Genomic DNA, 18,558 nt, shown 5'->3' on the forward strand with positions numbered 1-18,558 from the left:
CTCGTTGAGTACCCGCAAGTGATTCTGATGAGGGGGCTGAAAGGACAGGTGGCTCCATCCCGGTAGAGGTGGGCCTGGGTTCCTGACGGCCCCCGACTGTTACTTTGTGGCGGAGCGACAGGGCAGGTTGAGACCACCTAGGAGAGAGGTGGGCCTGGCCCTGGTCGGCGTTCGCGGTTACTTTAAAATAACATGCTTAACGAGTTCTTGGTATTTGATTTGAGTCTGGCCATTTGGTCTATACGCACTAACCAACTACGTGGGAAAGTTATGGGCACTCGACGGCGTGGTATCAGCCGAAGCCTTCGTGACGTCAGCCACTGAGCGCCGCGCGCCGCATTGGACCGTAAGCTCGCGCTTGTATTAAGGGGGCTAGGTCTGCTTCCGGCCGTGTACGCAACGTGCATGTGTGCAATGGGCGATGGGCCCAGACCCCTGCGCGCATAGGATTTAGACCGGCGTGCTGACCTCTCTGTTGTGCCTAGGTAGGGCTGCGACGTGTTGATCCTCCGAGGCCGGGCATGACCCAGGAAAGTGTGTCCGGCCAAAGGGGATCGAGCGTGTTGGGTTATGTGGTGCACCCTTGCAGGGAAGTTTATCTATTCGAATAGCCGTGTCCCTCGGTAAAAGGATGACCCGGAGTTGTACCTTGACCTTATGACAACTAGAATCGGATACTTAATAAAACACACCCTTCCAAGTGCCAGATACAACCCGGTGATCGCTCTCTAACAGGGTGACGAGGAGGGGATCGCCGGGTAGGATTATGCTATGCGATGCTACTTGGTGAACTTACCATCTACTCTCTTCTACATGTTGAAAGATGGAGGTGGCCTAAAGCGTAGTCTTCGACAAGATTAGCTATCCCCCTCTTATTCTGGCATTCTGCAGTTCAGTCCACCGATATGGCCCTTTACACATATACCCATGCATAAGTCGTGTAGCTCCTTGCTTGCGAGTACTTTGGATGAGTACTCAGGGTTGCTTTTCTCCCTCTTTTCCCCCTTTTTCCCTTCTACCTGGTTGTCGCAACCAGATGCTGGAGCCCAGGAGCCAGACGCCACCGACGACGACGACTCTTACTACACTGGAGGTGCCTACTACTACGTGCAGGCCGCTGACGACGACAAGGAGTAGTTAGGAGGATCCCAGGCAGGAGGCCAACGCCTCTTTCGATCTGTATCCCAGTTTGTGCTAGCCTTCTTAAGGCAAACTTGTTTAACTTGTGTCTGTACTCAGATATTGTTACTTCCGCTGACTCGTCTATGATCGAGCACTTGTATTCGAGCCCTCGAGGCCCCTGGCTTGTATTATGATGCTTGTATGACTTATTTATGTTTTAGAGTTGTGTTGTGATATCTTCCCGTGAGTCCCTGATCTTGATCGTACACGTTTGCGTGCATGATTAGTGCATGATTGAATCGGGGGCGTCACAAGTTGGTATCAGAGCCGACTGCCTGTAGGAATCCCCCTTCCACACTCCTTGGCCGAAGTTGGGTCTAGTCAATGAAAACTGTTTTACTAACATGGCTGTGCGGCCCATGGGCCCACGTTGCCATTGGGTGGTATTAGGATCTTTTATTCCTCGTCTATACTCTGGGACTCTGATCTCTTTTCTATTCGGGTTAAATGAATTTTACTAAAATCTAACTTTAGGTTCTCGAAAACACTTTCTCCCGGAGAGCCCCTTCAATCAAGATGATCGCCGAATGCACCGGAAGATTTTGAAGATTCTCTCTAAAGTTCTCCCAAGACATTGTACCGTCATTTTGCAATTACCTTCCACCAATATATCCTTATGGATAACTTCTTATACTGCCATTCATACATTGGTTCCCAGTAGCTCTTGTTAGTACAAGATGCCCCGTAATACTCTCCATTGTCTCAAGAATCCTTGTGCCTACTGCCTTGCAGCTCTTTTCCGCATTAATACCCCCACGAACAATTCCTCGCACTTACCGAGTATCCGCTCATCCCCCGTTGTTCAGGTGTTTCACAAAAGTCTTCAAAATACTATTCGATCCTCCAAAAATCCTCCACAACCTATTGCTCTTGAAATTCTTGCTTCCTTGCATTATGGTTAATCCCATAAGTCTCGTAATCTGATTGGCATCCCTTGTCATTATCATTTGGGTTCATTGATTCTATATGTTGTGAATGCTTGCAATCCTCAATCAGGTCCTAGAATTCATCCTTCCGGCTCAGACGTCATTTTCAACAGGAGCCGGTTCTCGACCAATCAAATTGCCATGGATTGTACCCCTAAGCCTATTCAACTTATCCAGCCTTGATCAAAGCGTTTGTTTCTGGTCTCTTGATTTGGAAATCATAATTGCTTTACATGTGAGCTTTGAATTAGTCAGTTGCTTCTATAATCCAATGCCTTCGTATTGTTTCTTCCTCTGGTTGTGTGCCGATACTCACATCAGTTTCACTATGGACCGTCGGATCCTTTGTTGAAATATCATCCGACAGTGTCCTTCGTATACAAAAACCTCGAGAAGTTCTTTCCCTAATACATAATGCCATTGGTAAATCCTATTCTCTGATTTGGCCAACCATGCTCTGCTTTCGAGCTCGTGATATTTACTATTGAAGCTTGTGGTATATATTTCCATGATACCCTGATGGGTTGAACCTATGCCTTCCTTAATATGTGTGAACTCGAAAGTTTTCACGAGTCATACTCTTCTAGTATTTTGCCAGATAAGATTTCAACACTACAACTTCTTCGAAAGTGAGAAGTGAATGAAAAGGTTATGCATTCGACAAGTGGGAGTCGACCTTGAACTTTGTGTTCATGCCCATGGACACGATGTAGACCTTATCATTAAATCTTCTCTTAAATTAATTATTCATTTGGTATAAGTTCATCTTATACCTGGGATCTGGCCTTTTGCAATCGTGATTCCGACCATGTTCTCCTTTAAATACCATTTCTCGTGCAAGTTTAAGCACTTGTCTTTTGCAGAGCAATACCCCAGTCCAACCTCTACTTTGATTCGTTGTCGAGTATTACCCCCCTGGTATCTCGAGGATATCAACCCATTACACTACATCTTATGAATTTCTCATGAAGTAGTACCTTTCCCCGTCATAGTGACTCCACGGGTTCTGGGTTGTCTTCAACCGAGAACATCCATAAGTGAATCGATTCCGCGCTCCGATACGATAACTCTAAGTAATTTTCGTTGCTTATGAGTTTAATAATCCTTGAAGTCATTCCTAGCCTAATCGGCTATATCCTTATCGTGCTAAATTTTAACTGTGCTACCTGGTTCTTTTTCCCGGAGCACAATTTTCGATGATGAGCAAATCATGCGTCGATATTCCTCGTAATATCAATTCTCCTCGAACGACAAACTTGATTTCAAGTTTGTGTCGTACCCATGGTTCCAATAACCTTTCGCTTCATCATTCCTTTGACTTGATGTCATCGCTGACCGATTACATCTTCATGAAACCTCTCGACAAAATTTGTCATGATCATCATCAACATTCTAAGTTCTTCCAGGATATCAATTGAATTCATGATGAGAAATACCATCCTTGACCTCGATGAATTGTGTTATCATCGACCATTTTATTGCCTTCCGCTCAACACAAACTTGTTCGTGTTTTGTGCTATACCTTGAGTTCCTTGCTATCCAGCATTTGTTCTTCTTTACCTTTGAGTATTGCCATCGTTTATGTCAAGAATGTAGCGAGAATGTCACCACCTCTTAAGAATTCTTGGTATAGTGATACTTCTCACCCTCACAATTCTTTCTCGGTACCCGTGTTGTTTCTAAGCGGAATACCGACAATTGAACTATGATGTGTGAATTCAAAACTTCTAGCAACCCTATTGCTTTGAAGTGAATGGTCGAGTTTCATTCTAATTCTTTTGTTTATCAAGTCACCATTCTAACATTGATCGTGCAACCTAGCCCATATTTCGGGTGCACCTTTCAACCAATGTTTAATTGTGTATTTTTTCTTCGAGCATACATCATTATATTATTTGATATAACAAATGTTATCTCCTTGTTCACATAATTGTGGAAATCCATCTTTTGGGAAATCTCGACGAAATGATGCTGAATCCATCAGCCACCTCCTCATCCTCTCCTTGGGTTAATGATGAACTCTTGTTTCGGAACTCGCTTCCGTAGTTCATTTCATGAAAATTTTACAATGTCATCTCGTCAATTGTGATGCACCTTTTATTCTCAAGCATCCCGAGTCTGAGGTATCCTGACACCAATCAGATTTGAAGCTCGGTCAGATATGATGGTTGGAACATATTTCCAGGAGTTATAACATCTTTACATGACCTGGTAAGGTGATGTCATACCTAGCACACCTTGCCGGAGGCCCTATTGTTATAGTTTTCCTTTTTAGCAAGGTTATCCATTCTTCCATGAGGAAAATGTAAGCAGTAATATTTCCCTGCTTATGTAAACACCTCGTTGTACCACTCTGTCAGTAAGACCCTGTTACTATTGTTGATGACATCCCGGTAGCCACCGATGGACGAGAACTTTGCCTATTGGTCCGCCCCGTTTCAACGAGCAGGAAAATGGTTCTCTTCGTCCCTCGCCCTTTGTACCGACGTTGTTGCCGACATAACTGACATGCTACTCTCTGACATGCCTTGCTATCATGACCATGCAAGATGTCACCGCTCCTATTTTTAAGCCACATGGTGGGCCCATAACCCACAGTTCCACATGATCAAAACCTAACTCTCCTATACAACCCCTGTTTCCAAAGATATTCCTCATGCTTGGCTTCGTATGTAATTCACGAGCCACCTTCCCTATGATCATCAATTCTGGTATTAGAAACAATACTTATGCACATTGATCCGAACCCCTTTCACACTCTGTTTCAGGCAACAAATGATTGCCTATCCGCTTGAAACTTCTTATTGCACCTTCTTACCTTGCTCTTGATATTTTCTTAAGTTTCAATTCGAGAGTTACTTTCGGCCACCTTCCCCGATGTTATCGACCAGATAGTCAACCTTGCAGAGGTAGGTTCTTCCGGAATGCTGCCAAGAAGTTCCCCGGCCGCAAGAAAACGCTCCACCGCTCCCAGCACCGCCACGTCAGGATCACTTGATGTGGCAGGGCCACGCGCCATTTGTCGTGGCGGCGCGGGGACACCAAGATCAAGCTCCGCCTCTACGACGGGCCCCGGTGGCCACATCAGGCTGCCACGCCTTCACTCCTGAGCTGCGTAGCGTCGCCTGGCTGGGCAAGTTCAAGCCAGACTTGCCTCCTCGCTACGACGGCACCCCCGACCCCACGGAGTTCTTGTAGCTCTACGAGCTCAGCATCGAGGCGGCCAATGGCGACGAGAAAGTCATGGCGAACTGGTTCCCCATGGCTCTCAAGGACGGCGCTCGCTCGTAGCTCCTGAACCTGCCCCCGGGCTCGATCTCCTCCTGGGATGAGATGCGTGACCGCTTCGTCGCCAACTTCCTGGGCACTCACGACCACCCTCCGGCCGTGGGTGACCTACGCCGCGTCAGGCAGCAGCCAGGGGAGACCCTGCAGAAGTACATCCAGCGCTTCAACAACGTTCGCCTCAAATCCCCAAGGTCACAGACGAGGCCATCATTTCTGCGTTTTCCGATGCCATCCGCGACGTCAAGATGAAGGAGGAGCTCGCCATCCACGAGGAGCTAAGCACGACTTTGGAGCTGTTCAACCTGGCAACCAAGTGTGCAAGAGCTGAGGAGGGGCGCCTCTCCCTCCTCGAGCTCCCGGCTATCGACCCGGAGGAGAAGAAAGCCAAGGCCAAGGACGTGAAGTGCAAGGGAGTAGCCGTGCTCGCGGCGGGAGACGGAGACGAAGCGCGGCCGGGATCACCCCAAGTCGTCCAAGAGCAGCCGACCGTTCTGCGCCTTCCACAAAGTACACAGCCACAACACCAATGACTGACAGGAGCTTAGGGCCATTCGAGATGGGCGCTTCGGTCGACGCCCCGAGCGCAACGACCGGGGCTACGGGCGAGGAGGAGGACGAGGCGGAGGACGCTGGGACGACCGCGGCCCTCGTCACGAGTGGCACGACCGTCCTCGCGAGGACCGCTAGCAAGATCAGCCTCGTGAGGGCGCATGGAGGGATCAGCCTCGCGAGGATCGCCCTGAGGGCAATGCTGGTCTTCCTCCGCTGCCGCCACCGCCAAGAAGGAACGACGACCACCATCAGGACGAGGGGGTTGGGGGCTTCCAGGAACCGCGTGCTATCGCTTGCATCTTGAGCGGAGCTCAGGCCCCTGCTTCTCAGCGCATCTTCAAGCAGTTTTCTCGCGAGGTGAACGCAGCCCTTCCCAGGCTCGAGGCCACGCGCCCGCTCAGGTGGTCCAAGTGTGCCATCACTTTTAGCTCAGTGGACCAGATCAAGTGCGCGGCCACCGCTGGCGCCCTCCCGACGCTCTACTCACCCGTCATCAGCAACGTTCAAGTCACCAAGACCCTCATCGACGGTGGTGCAGGGTTTAACGTCCTGTCCGTCGAGACGTTCAAGTGCCGTACGACCAGCTTCAGCCTACAAGTGCCGTACGACCAGCTTCAGCCTACCAAGCCCTTCTCAGGAGTGACCGACGGCTCCACCACCCCGATAGGGCAGGTCCGCCTCCCTGTCACCTTCAGACAACGCGACAACTATCGCACCGAGCTCATCGACTTCGACGTTGCTCACATCCGCCTGCCGTACAATGCCATCCTCGGGTATCCGGCCCTGGCCAAGTTCATGGCAGTGACCCACCACGGCTACAACGTCCTCAAGATGCCAGGAAGCGGCGGGATTATCACCGTCCCCTGCGAAGAAAGAGATGCGGTGTGCTCCCTCGAGCGCGCCTTCCAAGCCGCAGCGATCGAAGACTCCGACAACGACGCAGCACGGTACCCTCCTAAGGCCGTCCCCAAGAAGAAGAAGCAGCTACTCTGCACAGGGCCTCAGGGGAGCGGCACCTCTGGTGGTGCAACATCAGGATCGGTGCCCGCGCCTGGGGCGCCTCCCTCCCTCGCATAGGAAGGCGTGCCCGGCGCCCTCCTCGGGCAGGGCTCGGGGGCTCTCTTCTGGAGGGCCTCGGACCTAGCCAACATCACGAGGGAGGCGCTCGGGCACCACATGGAGGCATGCTTTGCAGCATGTTTCCCTTAAGAGGACACCGGGCGAGGAGCGCCCGGCGCTCAGGAGTTCATTACCAAGATTACTCAGGAGCTGCAGGATGCAAGAGCCATGTGCGGCGACCGCCGCCAACCTGGCGCGGCTCCCCGTCCTGGCGAGGATGGTGGGTTGCACGTCTGCGTCGACATCCCAGGGCTCAACAGGGCCGCATCTCAGGAGCTCTTCTGGCCTTTGCGCGTAGGACGTTGCGAGGGCCCACCTCACAGCTATGTTCGCATGCCGTTCTGCCTGCCAAGCGTGGCATCCGCCTTCCAGCGCAACCTGCGGAGCATCCTGGAGGCTCAGGAGGCCAGGCATCATGCAGTCCTGACGGAGATGGAGACGGTCCTCGAGGAGTCGCCCTAGCCCCCAGAGCCTCCCGAGGCTCAGGGCCCCGGTGGCTCGTGAGGAGCAACCCCTTCGCCATGCATCTTCAGCTGCCCCAACGTCCCTTCGACAACTGAACCAGGTGACATTTTCCAAGTTTATTTAGCTGGGAGCGCCCCCGGGCTGCATCATCCCCTGGCCGCATGGGTCCATCCCTGCGGCATGTATCCTTTTACATCTTTAGCATTACTTTGCTGGGGGCACCCCTCGGGCTGCATCATCCCCAAGCCACTCGGGTCCAACCCAGTGACGTGTATCGTTCTTGCATTTACCTAAGCTGGTTCGCCTTCCATGCTTGATATATTCATGGTTATCACCCGCTTGATTGTCACCCACCATGGGAGCCGCGCGTCGATCATCTTTCTTCAGGATCCTTCGCATAAGAAGGCTAGGCACGGCGTTTGTGCTCGGGCCCGTCCCTGCAGCATCGATAAATCCAACGGCTAAGCTCTGTCTGGCGGGCCGGCCCCGTTCACGTCACCTCCTGGGGTCGTTGGTGCTTGGCCTTCTCGTGCGATAACCTCAGGAAATTCATTCCGCGCAGGTTGCCTAACCATCTCGTAGGAACACCACAGCCATCAAGAACCAAGACCAGGCGCAACCCACCTTGAGGTAGGGCCTTGTGAGTCCCGTGCTGGCTCACGAGTGCCCAGACACACCTCATCTAGCCCTGCCGTGCAAGCCACGTGTCAGGGCGGGGCTGTACATGCCCCGGGGGCTCTCCGCAGTAGGGAGTCCCCTCCCACATACCAATGGAAGCACCATGCTCTGTGCTGGCACTCGACACTACCGAGGAGTGGTTATGCCCGTGCAAGTGCGGAAGCGCTATGCTCCGCGCTGGTGATAAACAACTGAGGGCGGCTCCATGGTCGTATGAACCTCAGGGAGCCCTTGAGCTCAGTGTCTGTCCCCATCGCAACACCTTCCCTCGGGAGATCGCGCGAGGGGGCTGGGCACGGGGGCTGCGGTCGGGTCACGCCCAAGCATACGCCACCCTGCCAGGTCCCCGGGACCTGGTCGTCGCACGCCCCTCCCGAGCCGAGCCTCGGCGAGGGCAAAGGTATGAAGGTCGTTTGAGCGTCAAGCGGGACTCCAGAGCATCGCGACTCAGGAGCCTAACTGGCCACGTAGCCCCTCACTCCTTGGTCTCGTCCTGGTGATCCGAACGACCCGACGACGGCTGAGGTATGCGCGAGGCCGGGCCCTGCCGACGTAGAACACTAGACCTATTCCTGCATTTCCTTTCTGTAAGCTGTTTGCGCGTCAAGGGGGACTACTGAGCATCGCGAATCAGGAGCCTAACTGGCCACGTAGCCCCTCACTCCTTGGTCTTGTCCTGGTGATCCGGAGGACCCGACGGTGGCTGAGGTATGCGCGGGGTCGGGCCCTGCCGACGTAGAACGTAAAGCAAATGGGAAGGAAATCACAAAATCTCCAAGCAAATATTACAAGACATATTGTCCTCCCAATACCAAATGCAAGTTTAAACGCCTCCACGAGGCATGGTCCATTTTGCGGAAACTAAACAGGAAAGGAGCCGCCACCAAGCCATCTCGTCACCCCTGGACGTCGCCGGCAAGGGACGCTTCTTCTTCAACGGCGTCGCATTCACCTGTACCACCAGCCGGAGTTGCAGGATCGGTAGCACCGCCGGTCGAGGGCGCGGGAGCGAAGGCGTGGAACTTCTTCAGCAGGGCCTCCACCTGACCCTTCACGACTGTGGCAGCTGCCGTGCAATGCTCGTCATCCACAGGCTCCGGAATGCCAAGATAAGTCTCGCGCCTGGATCGACCCAGCGCTACAGCACAGGATCCCCACCTGAGGCAGCCTTGTTACGGCAACGTCGCCACCCTTTCCTGCCTCTCGGTAGCTGCTTGAGCGCTAAAGGGGACCTCTTGAGCATCGCGCCTCAGGAGCTCTTAGTGGACCTCGGGCCGTGATACGTCTCCAGCGTATCTATAATTTATGAAGTATTCATGCTATGATCTTATCTGTTTTGGATGTTTATGGGCTTTATTAAACACTTTTATATTATTTTTGGGACTAACCTATTAACCGGAGGCCCAACCCAAATTGTTGTTTTCTTGCCTATTTCAGTGTTTCGAAGAAAAGGAATATCAAACGGAGTCCAAATGGAATGAAACCTTCGGGAGAGTTATTTTTGGAACGGAAGCAATCCAGGAGACTTGGAGTAGACATCAGGGAAGCTTCAAGGTGGCCACGAGCTAGGGAGGCGCGCCTGCCCCCCTGGGCGCGCCCCCACCCTCATGGGCCCCTCATGGCTCCCCTGACCGACTTCTTTCGCCTATATATGTCCATATACCCTAAAAACATCAGAGAACAGAATAGATCGGGAGTTCCGCCACCGCAAGCCTCTGTAGCCACCAAAAACCAATCGGGACCCTGTTCCGGCACCCTGAGGAGGGGGATCCCTCACCGGTGGGCATCTTCATCATCCCGGCGATCTCCATGACAAGGAGGGAGTAGTTCACCCTCGGGGCTGAGGGTATGTAGCAGTGACTATGTGTTTGATCTCTCTCTCTCTCTCTCTCTCGTGTTCTTGATTTGGCATGATCTTGATGTATCGCGAGCTTTGCTATTATAGATGGATCTTATGGTGTTTCTCCCCCTCTACTCTCTTGTAACGGATAGACTTTTCCCTTTGAAGTTATCTTATCGGATTGAGTCTTTAAGGATTTGAGAACACTTGATGTATGTCTTGCGTGGGATACCCGTGGTGACAATGGGGTATTCTATTGATTCACTTGATGTATGTTTTGGTGATCAACTTGCGGGTTCCGTGACCTTGTGAACTTATGCATAGGGGTTGGCACATGTTTTCGTCTTGACTTTCCGGTAGAAACTTTGGGGCACTCTTTGAAGTACTTTGTGTTGGTTTGAATAGATGAATCTGAGATTGTGTGATGCATATCGTATAATCATACCCACGGATACTTGAGGTGACATTAGAGTATCTAGGTGACATTAGGGTTTTGGTTGATTTGTATCTTAAGGTGTTATTCTAGTACGAACTCTATGATAGATCGAACGGAAAGAATAGCTTCGTGTTATTTTACTACGGACTCTTGAATAGATCGATCAGAAAGAATAACTTTGAGGTGGTTTCGTACCCTACAATAATCTCTTCATTTGTTCTCCGCTATTAGTCACTTTGGAGTGATCTTTGTTGCATGTTGAGGGATAGTTATATGATCCAATTGTGTTATTATTGTTTAGAGAACTTGCACTAGTGAAAGTATGAACCCTAGGCCTTGTTTCAACGCATTGCAATACCGTTTATGCTCACTTTTATCATTAATTACCTTGCTGTTTTTATATTTTCAGATTACAAAAACCTATATCTACCATCCATATTGCACTTGTATCACCATCTCTTCACTAAACTAGTGCACCTATACAATTTACCATTGTATTGGGTGTGTTGGGGACACAAGAGACTCTTTGTTATTTGGTTGCAGGGTTGTTTGAGAGAGACCATCTCCATCCTACACCTCCCACGGATTGATAAACCTTAGGTCATCCACTTGAGGGAAATTTGCTACTGTCCTACAAACCTCTGCACTTGGAGGCCCAACAACGTCTACAAGAAGAAGGTTGTGTAGTAGACATCAGGCCGCTCACCTCCTGGCCTCGACCACGGCATCGCGACCTGGCATACTAGCGACGGTTGCAGCCTGCCTGGGGACCGGGGCCTGTCGGCGTAGAGCACCAAGCTACCGTGGGGATGGAAAGGGGAGACCGAGCTGAAACGAGACATGCATTCGCAAATTTTCATAATAAGGATAATATGAATAGAGGACATTACAGACCCTTTACACGCCCCCTCGTGGTCCATCTCGATTCCTCGCAGGGAACAAAAGGAGGGAGTTCATAGGAGCTCTATCTACACGCGCCAGCGCAGCTGACATCATCGTCAACAGTGGGCCACGGGAGATCGGCGCCAACCCCATCCAGATCAGCGACGGCGGCGGCCGGGCGCTGCGGCCTTGCTCCAGGCCCGGCGAGAGCTTGGAGGCACGTAGCTGTCGTCGCTCGTCTCCAGGGTCTCGTAGGCCTCGGGAGAGTTGCTGGACTCCCAAGCGCCGTCGCCGCTGCTGGAAGAGCCGCTGGCGAGGCCAGCCGCGAGCTCGGCGCTGGCCGCTGTGCCCCCACGGCGACCCTCCCCGGGGCAGCACTCCAACCGGCGGCCTTCTGCGTCGAAAACCTTGAAGAACATCATGGAGGCTTCGTCGCACTCAAAGTGGATGGAGAGGGCGCCTTTCGCGTGGCAAACCCGGGCGACCTCGCCCCAGCCCCGAGTCATGAAGATCTTGCCCGGGGAAACGGTTTCCACCTCTGCTCCAGTCGTCGGGGCATCGCAGTCGGCGTGCTGCGGCCAAAGCTCAAGGGCCCCCCTCGGCAGCATCTCGGTGGAGAAGAACTGAGGAAAGCGGATCCAAGTGCGCGGAGGCATCGCCGCCCACAACACGAGTTCGCGCGAGGAGTCCGCGGCGTGGACTCCTGGGGCGACGGCGTGCGTTACCGCGGCGCGGCGACAACGGCCGCGGCGTGGGCGGCGGTGCTCGTTGTCCCTTCCTCCGGAGCCCTCAACTTGGGCGTACAAAGGCAGCGGGTATCCGGGAGGAGGCCGCTCGCACCAAGGCCTCGAGACCTCCGGCCTCACGACCATGTCGCGGCAGTGGCTCGGCCTCTTCTTCGGCGGAAGTGGCCCAGGCTCGTCGCGGGGGGATTTCCCTTCTCTACGGCCGAGAACCTCCGAATCGGCGCCATGGGAAGTTGCTACTAGCAATCAAGCGAGGAAGGAGAAGCGAGCAGAGGAGGAAGGGATGAGCGATGGGGGCTCTGCCCCCTCCTCATTTGTAGGGGGAGAAGGCCAATCGGCGATCCCCACGATCACAGGTAATGATGATTTTTTTTGCATGCAACAGGGACTCCTCAAGTCGGGCAGTTGCCGAGGCTACGTGGGGAAGTGGAGACACCCACGTCCAATCAACCGCCACGCGTCAAGCGGGGCCACAGGCTGTTGGGACCCACGGCGGTCTGCACTTGCCCTTTGGCTTCGCCTCGAAGCCAAGTCCGAGTGCTCCTTGGGCCCGGGGGCTACCGTCGGTGTCCTGGGAACGGGGGTCCCCAGACTTGCCTGCCTGCGGCCCACGGCGTGGCTCCACCAGCGGCCCTGTACGGCCTATCTTCACCAGCAAACACTCAAGACCCTCGCGAGGGGCCAAGCCTCGCGAGGCGGACAACACAAGACCTCCTCGGGATGGCCTCACTAGGCTGGCTCGTGAGGGGCGGAGAGATCAAGGCAAGGGATATCTCGCCAGGTTCCTATGATGCAAGCCATGACGACTGGAGCCAATCGGGCGCCAGCGCGCACAGTGTCCTCGTTTCCTCTTTGGTGCTAAAGAGGCAAGTGCAGGCGAGGAGTCACGAGGCATCAGGCAAAGGTTTCCATATCGGTGCAACGAGACGAAGACCAGCAGGACGGCAAGATGGAGGTCACCGTGGAGCCCAAGACGGCGTCACCACCAGAGCCTTTGGCAGTCCAAGACCACTTTTAGTCAGGATAACTTGTACTAGTTGTCTCCCTTTGAATTTGGCCGTTGTTGGATCCCTTCCCGCTCAATATTTGGGGAGAGGACCAGGGCCTCTATAAATAGGACTAGCCACCACCATAGAGGGGGACGGATCATTCAGATCATCCTCATCCACACAAGCTCACCTAGCACAAGAGCACCTCTCCTTAGGAGGTTGTTCTTCCCTTGTAACTGTTCATCCTCAGCCCAAGAGGCAATCCACCACACCACACTGGAGTAGGGTATTACACCACATCGGTGGCCCGAACCAGTATAAACTCTTGTGTATCTCGTTCTTTGGGTTCGTCAAGCGAGGCCTTGCGATTTGGCGAGAGCGATCTAGGGAGAGAGAGAGATCTTCGTGCGCACCCCAGTGTTTGAACCTCAAGGGTTTTGCCGGAACCCGAAATCCGACAAGGCTATATCATGCGTTAAAACTACTTTGGATCATATAATTTTGACATGCAAGCTCAAGAACAGGGTCACCTTAGCAGCAAAAAATTGCAATAAATAAAGCACTGGAACAAAAACTAATTGGACCATTGGAGGAGTCACATACCGAACAACAATCCCCCAAAACAGTTTTGTGAATGGAGCTTTGAGCAAGGAGATCGAAAATGGCAGCAAGATGAGCTAGAACACGGGTTTGAGCTATGTGAGGATTTTTTCTAGAGGAAGACGAAGTGAGTGGGTGCTGCAATAAGTGGAGGGGGTCCACGCGGGGCCCACGAGGCAGGGGGCGCGCCCAAGGGGGGTGGGCGTGCCCTGGACCCTCGTGGCTAGATGGTTGGTCCCCCTGGTGTGTTCTCAGTGCCAGATATTCTTAAATATTCTACAAAAAATCATATTTCATTTTCAGGACGTTTGAAGAACTTCTATTTTCGGGGTATTTTTTTATTGCAAGGATAATTCAGAAAACAGACAGAAAATACTATTTTTGCTTTATTTAATCTAACTAACAGAAAGTATAAGGAGGGTACAGAGAGTTGTGCTTTCTAACTTCATCCATCTCATGCTCATCAAAAGGAATCCACTAACAAGGTTGATCAAGTCTTGTTAACAAACTCTTTCCGAATAACATGAAACCGGAGAATTTTCGAATAACACTAGGTTACCTCAACGAGGATATGCACGTCCCCAACAATAAGAATATCATATTTCTTCTTGACAGTAGGAAGAGGAAATTCAAAACCTCCAATAGTAATCATTGAAAATTTTCCAATAGAATTGATACTGTGGACTTGAGGTTGTTTCCTCGGAAAGTGTACCGTATGTTCATTACCATTAACATGAAAAGAGACATTTCCTTTGTTGCAATCAATAACAGCCCCTGCAGTATTCAAGAAGGGTCTACCAAGGATAATCGACATACTATCGTCCTCGGGAATATCAAGAATAACAAAGTCCGTTAAAATAGTAACGTTCGCAAACTACAACAGGCACATCCTCACAAATACCGACAGGTATAGTAGTTGATTTATCGGCCATTTGCAAATATATTTCAGTAGGTGTCAACTTATTCAAAGCAAGTCTACGATATAAAGAGAGGCATAACACTAACACCGGCTCTAAGATCACATAAAGCAGTTTTAACATAGTTTCTTTTAATGGAGCATGGTATAGTTGGTACTCCTGGATCTCCAAGTTTCTTTGGTATTCCACCTTTAAATGTATAATTAGCAAGCATGGTGAAAATTTCAGCTTACGGTATCTTTCTTTTATTTGTAACAATATCTTTCATGTACTTAGCATAAGGATTCATTTTAAGCATATCAGTCAAACGCATACGCAAAAAGATAGGTCTAATCATTTCAGCAAAGCGCTCAAAATCCTCATCATCCTTTTTCTTGGATGGTTTAGGAGGGATAGGCATGGGTTTCTGAACCCATGGTTCTCTTTCTTTACCGTGCTTCCTAGCAACGAAGTCTCTCTTATCATAACGTTGATTCTTTGGTTCTGGGTTATCAAGATCAACAGCAGGTTCAGTCTCTACATCATTGTTATTGCTAGGTTGAGCATCAACATGAACATCATCATTAACATTATCACTAGGTTCATGTTCATTACTAGATTGTGTTTCAGCATCAGAAATAGAAATATCATTGGGATTCTCAGGTGTGTCAACAACAGGTTCACTAGAAGCATGCAAAGTCCTATAGTTTTTCTTTTTCTTTCTCTTAGAAGGACTAGGTGCATCAACATTAGTTCTCTGAGAATCTTGCTCAACTATCTTAGTGTGGCCCTCGGGATACAAAGGTTCCTGAGTCATTTTACCCCCTGGTCATAACTCTAACAACATTATCATTTTTCTTATTATTTAATTCATTGAGCAAATCATTTTGAGCTTTAAGCACTTGTTCTACTTGAGTGGTAACCATAGAGGCATGTTTACTAATAAGTTTAAGTTCACCTTTAACTCTAGACATATAATCACTGAAGTGTTCAATCATATAAGCATTTCGTTTCAATTGTCTACCAACATAAGCATTGAAGTTTTCTTGCTTAACAATAAAATTATCAAACTCATCCAAGCATTGGCTAGCAAACTTATTACGAGGAATATCACCTTCATCAAATCTATAGAGAGAATTTACCTTTACTACCTGTGTCGGCTTATTAAGACCATGTATTTCTTCAATAGGTTGTAAATTCTTAACATCTTCAGCTTTAATACCCTTTTCTTTCATAGATTTCTTTGCCTCTTGCATATCTTCAGGATTGAGAAATAAAATACCCGTTTTCTTCAGAGTTGGCTTAGGAGTTGGTTCAGGAAGTGTGCAATCATTATCATTAATCAGTATATTTTTCAATAGCAATTCAGCTTGTTCAGCAGTTCTTTCCCTAAAAACACAACCAGCACAACTATCCAGGTGGTCTCTGGAAGCATCGGTTAGCCATTATAAAAGATATCAAGTATTTCATTTTTCTTGAGAGGATGATCACGCAAAGCATTAAGTAATTGGAGAATCCTCCCCCAAGCTTGTGGGAGACTCTCTTCTTCGATTTGCACAAAATGATATATTTCCCTTAAGGCAGCTTGTTTCTTATGAGCGGAGAAATATTTAGCAGAGAAGTAATAAATCATATCCTGGGGACTCCGCACACAACCAGGAGTAAGAGAATTAAACCATGTGTTTAGCATCACCCTTTAACGAGAACGGAAATAGCTTAAGGATATAGTAGTAACGAATTTTTTCCTCATGAGTAAATAGGGTGGCTATATCATTTAATTTAGTAAGATGTGTCACAACAGTTTCAGATTCATAGCCATAAAAAGGATCAGATTCAACCAAAGTAATTAACTCAGGATCGACAGAGAAATCATAATCCTTATCAGAAATACAGATAGGTGAAGTAGCAAAAGCAGGGTCATATTTCATTCTAGCATTCAAAGATTTTTCTTTCAGCTTAGATAATAGTTTCTTAAGATCATATCTATCTTTGCAAGCAAAATAGTCTCTAGCAGTTTCTTCATCCATAACATAACCCTCAGGCACATCAGGTAATTCATATCTAGGGGGAGAATCTTCATCATCACTTTCATCAATATTATCAGTTTCTATAATTTCATTCTCTCTAACCCTAGCAAGTTGTTCATCAAGAAATTCACCTAATGGCATAGTATTATCAAGCATAGAAGTAGTTTCATCATAAGTATCATGCAAAGCAGAAGTGGCATCATCAATAACATGCGACATATCAAAATCAATAGCAGGAGTAGGTGTCGCAAGTTTACTCATAACAGAAGGTGAATCAAGTGCGGAGCTAGATGGCAGATTTTTACCTCCCCTCGTAGTTGAGGAATAAATCTTGGTTTTTTCGTCTTTCAAGTTCCTCATAGTGATCAATAGATATAAATCCCAAGTGACTCAAAGAATAGAGGTATGCTCCCGGCAATGGTGCCAGAAAATAGTCTTGATAACCCACAAGTATAGGGGATCGCAATAGTTTTCGAGGGTAGAGTATTCAACCCAAATTTATTGATTCGACACAAGGGGAGCCAAAGAATATTCTCAAGTATTAGCGGTTGAGTTGTCAATTCAACCACACCTGAAAGACTTAGTATCCACAGCAAAGTATTTAGTAGCAAAGTAATATGGAAGTAACGGTAACGGTGGCAAAAGTAACAGTGATAGTTTTGTAGCAATTGTAACAGTAGCAACGGAAAAGTAAATAAGCGAAGAACAATATGTGAAAAGCTCGTAGGCATTGGATCGGTGATGGAGAATTATGTCGGATGCAATTATTCATGCAATAGTTATAACATAGGGTGACACAGAACTAGCTCCAATTAATCAATGTAATGTAGGCATGTATTCCGAATATAGTCATACGTGCTTGTGGAAAAGAACTTGCATGACATCTTTTGTCCTACCCTCCCGTGGCAGCGGGGTCCTATTCGAAACTAAGGGATATTAAGGCCTCCTTTTAATAGAGTACCGGACCAAAGCATTAACACATAGTGAATACATGAACTCCTCAAACTACGGTCATCACCGGGAGTGGTCCCGATTATTGTCACTTCGGGGTTGCCGGATCATAACACATAGTAGGTGACTATAGACTTGCAAGATAGGATCAAGAACTCACATATATTCATGAAAACATAATAGGTTCAGATCTGAAATCATGGCACTCGGGCCCTAGTGACAAGCATTAACAATAGCAAAGTCGTAGCAACATCAATCTCAGAACATAGTGGATACTAGGGATCAAACCCTAACAAAACTAACTCGATTACATGATAAATGTCATCCAACCCATCACCGTCCAGCAAGCCTATGATGGAATTACTCACGCACGGCGGTGAGCATCATGAAATTGGTGATGGAGGATGGTTGATGATAACGATGGCGACGGATTCCCCTCTCCGGAGCCCGGAACGGACTCCAGATCAGCCCTCCCGGGAGAGATTAGGGCTTGGCGGCGGCTCCGTATCGTAAAACTCGATGAATCCTTCTCTCTGGTTTTTTCTCCCCGAACGTGAATGTATGGAGTTGGATTTGAGGTCGTGGAGTCTCAGGGGGCCCACGAGGCAGGGGCGCGCCCTCCACCCTCGTGGACTGGGTGTGGGCCCCCTGGTGCTGATTCTTTCGCCGGTATTTTTATTTATTCCAAAAATATTCTCCGTGAAGTTTCAGGTCATTCAGAGAACTTTTATTTCTGCACAAAAATAACACAATAGCAATTCTGCTGAATACAGCGCCAGTCAGGGTTAGTTCCATTCAAATCATGCAAGTTAGAGTCCAAAATAAGGGCAAAAGTGTTTGGAAAAGTAGATACGTTGAAGGCCTATCACAACGCTTCGTGCAATGTGCGTGGGTGGCTCGCGAGGTTAGGCGCCAGGTGGTCTTGACGAAGGAGGTGCCAGACCCTCGCGAGCCCTCCGGACCTCCAGAGCCTCCCGGGCC

The sequence above is a fragment of the Triticum aestivum genome, chromosome 1D (assembly GCF_018294505.1).
Source record: "Triticum aestivum cultivar Chinese Spring chromosome 1D, IWGSC CS RefSeq v2.1, whole genome shotgun sequence".
In the NCBI taxonomy this organism is placed as follows: Eukaryota; Viridiplantae; Streptophyta; class Magnoliopsida; order Poales; family Poaceae; genus Triticum; species Triticum aestivum.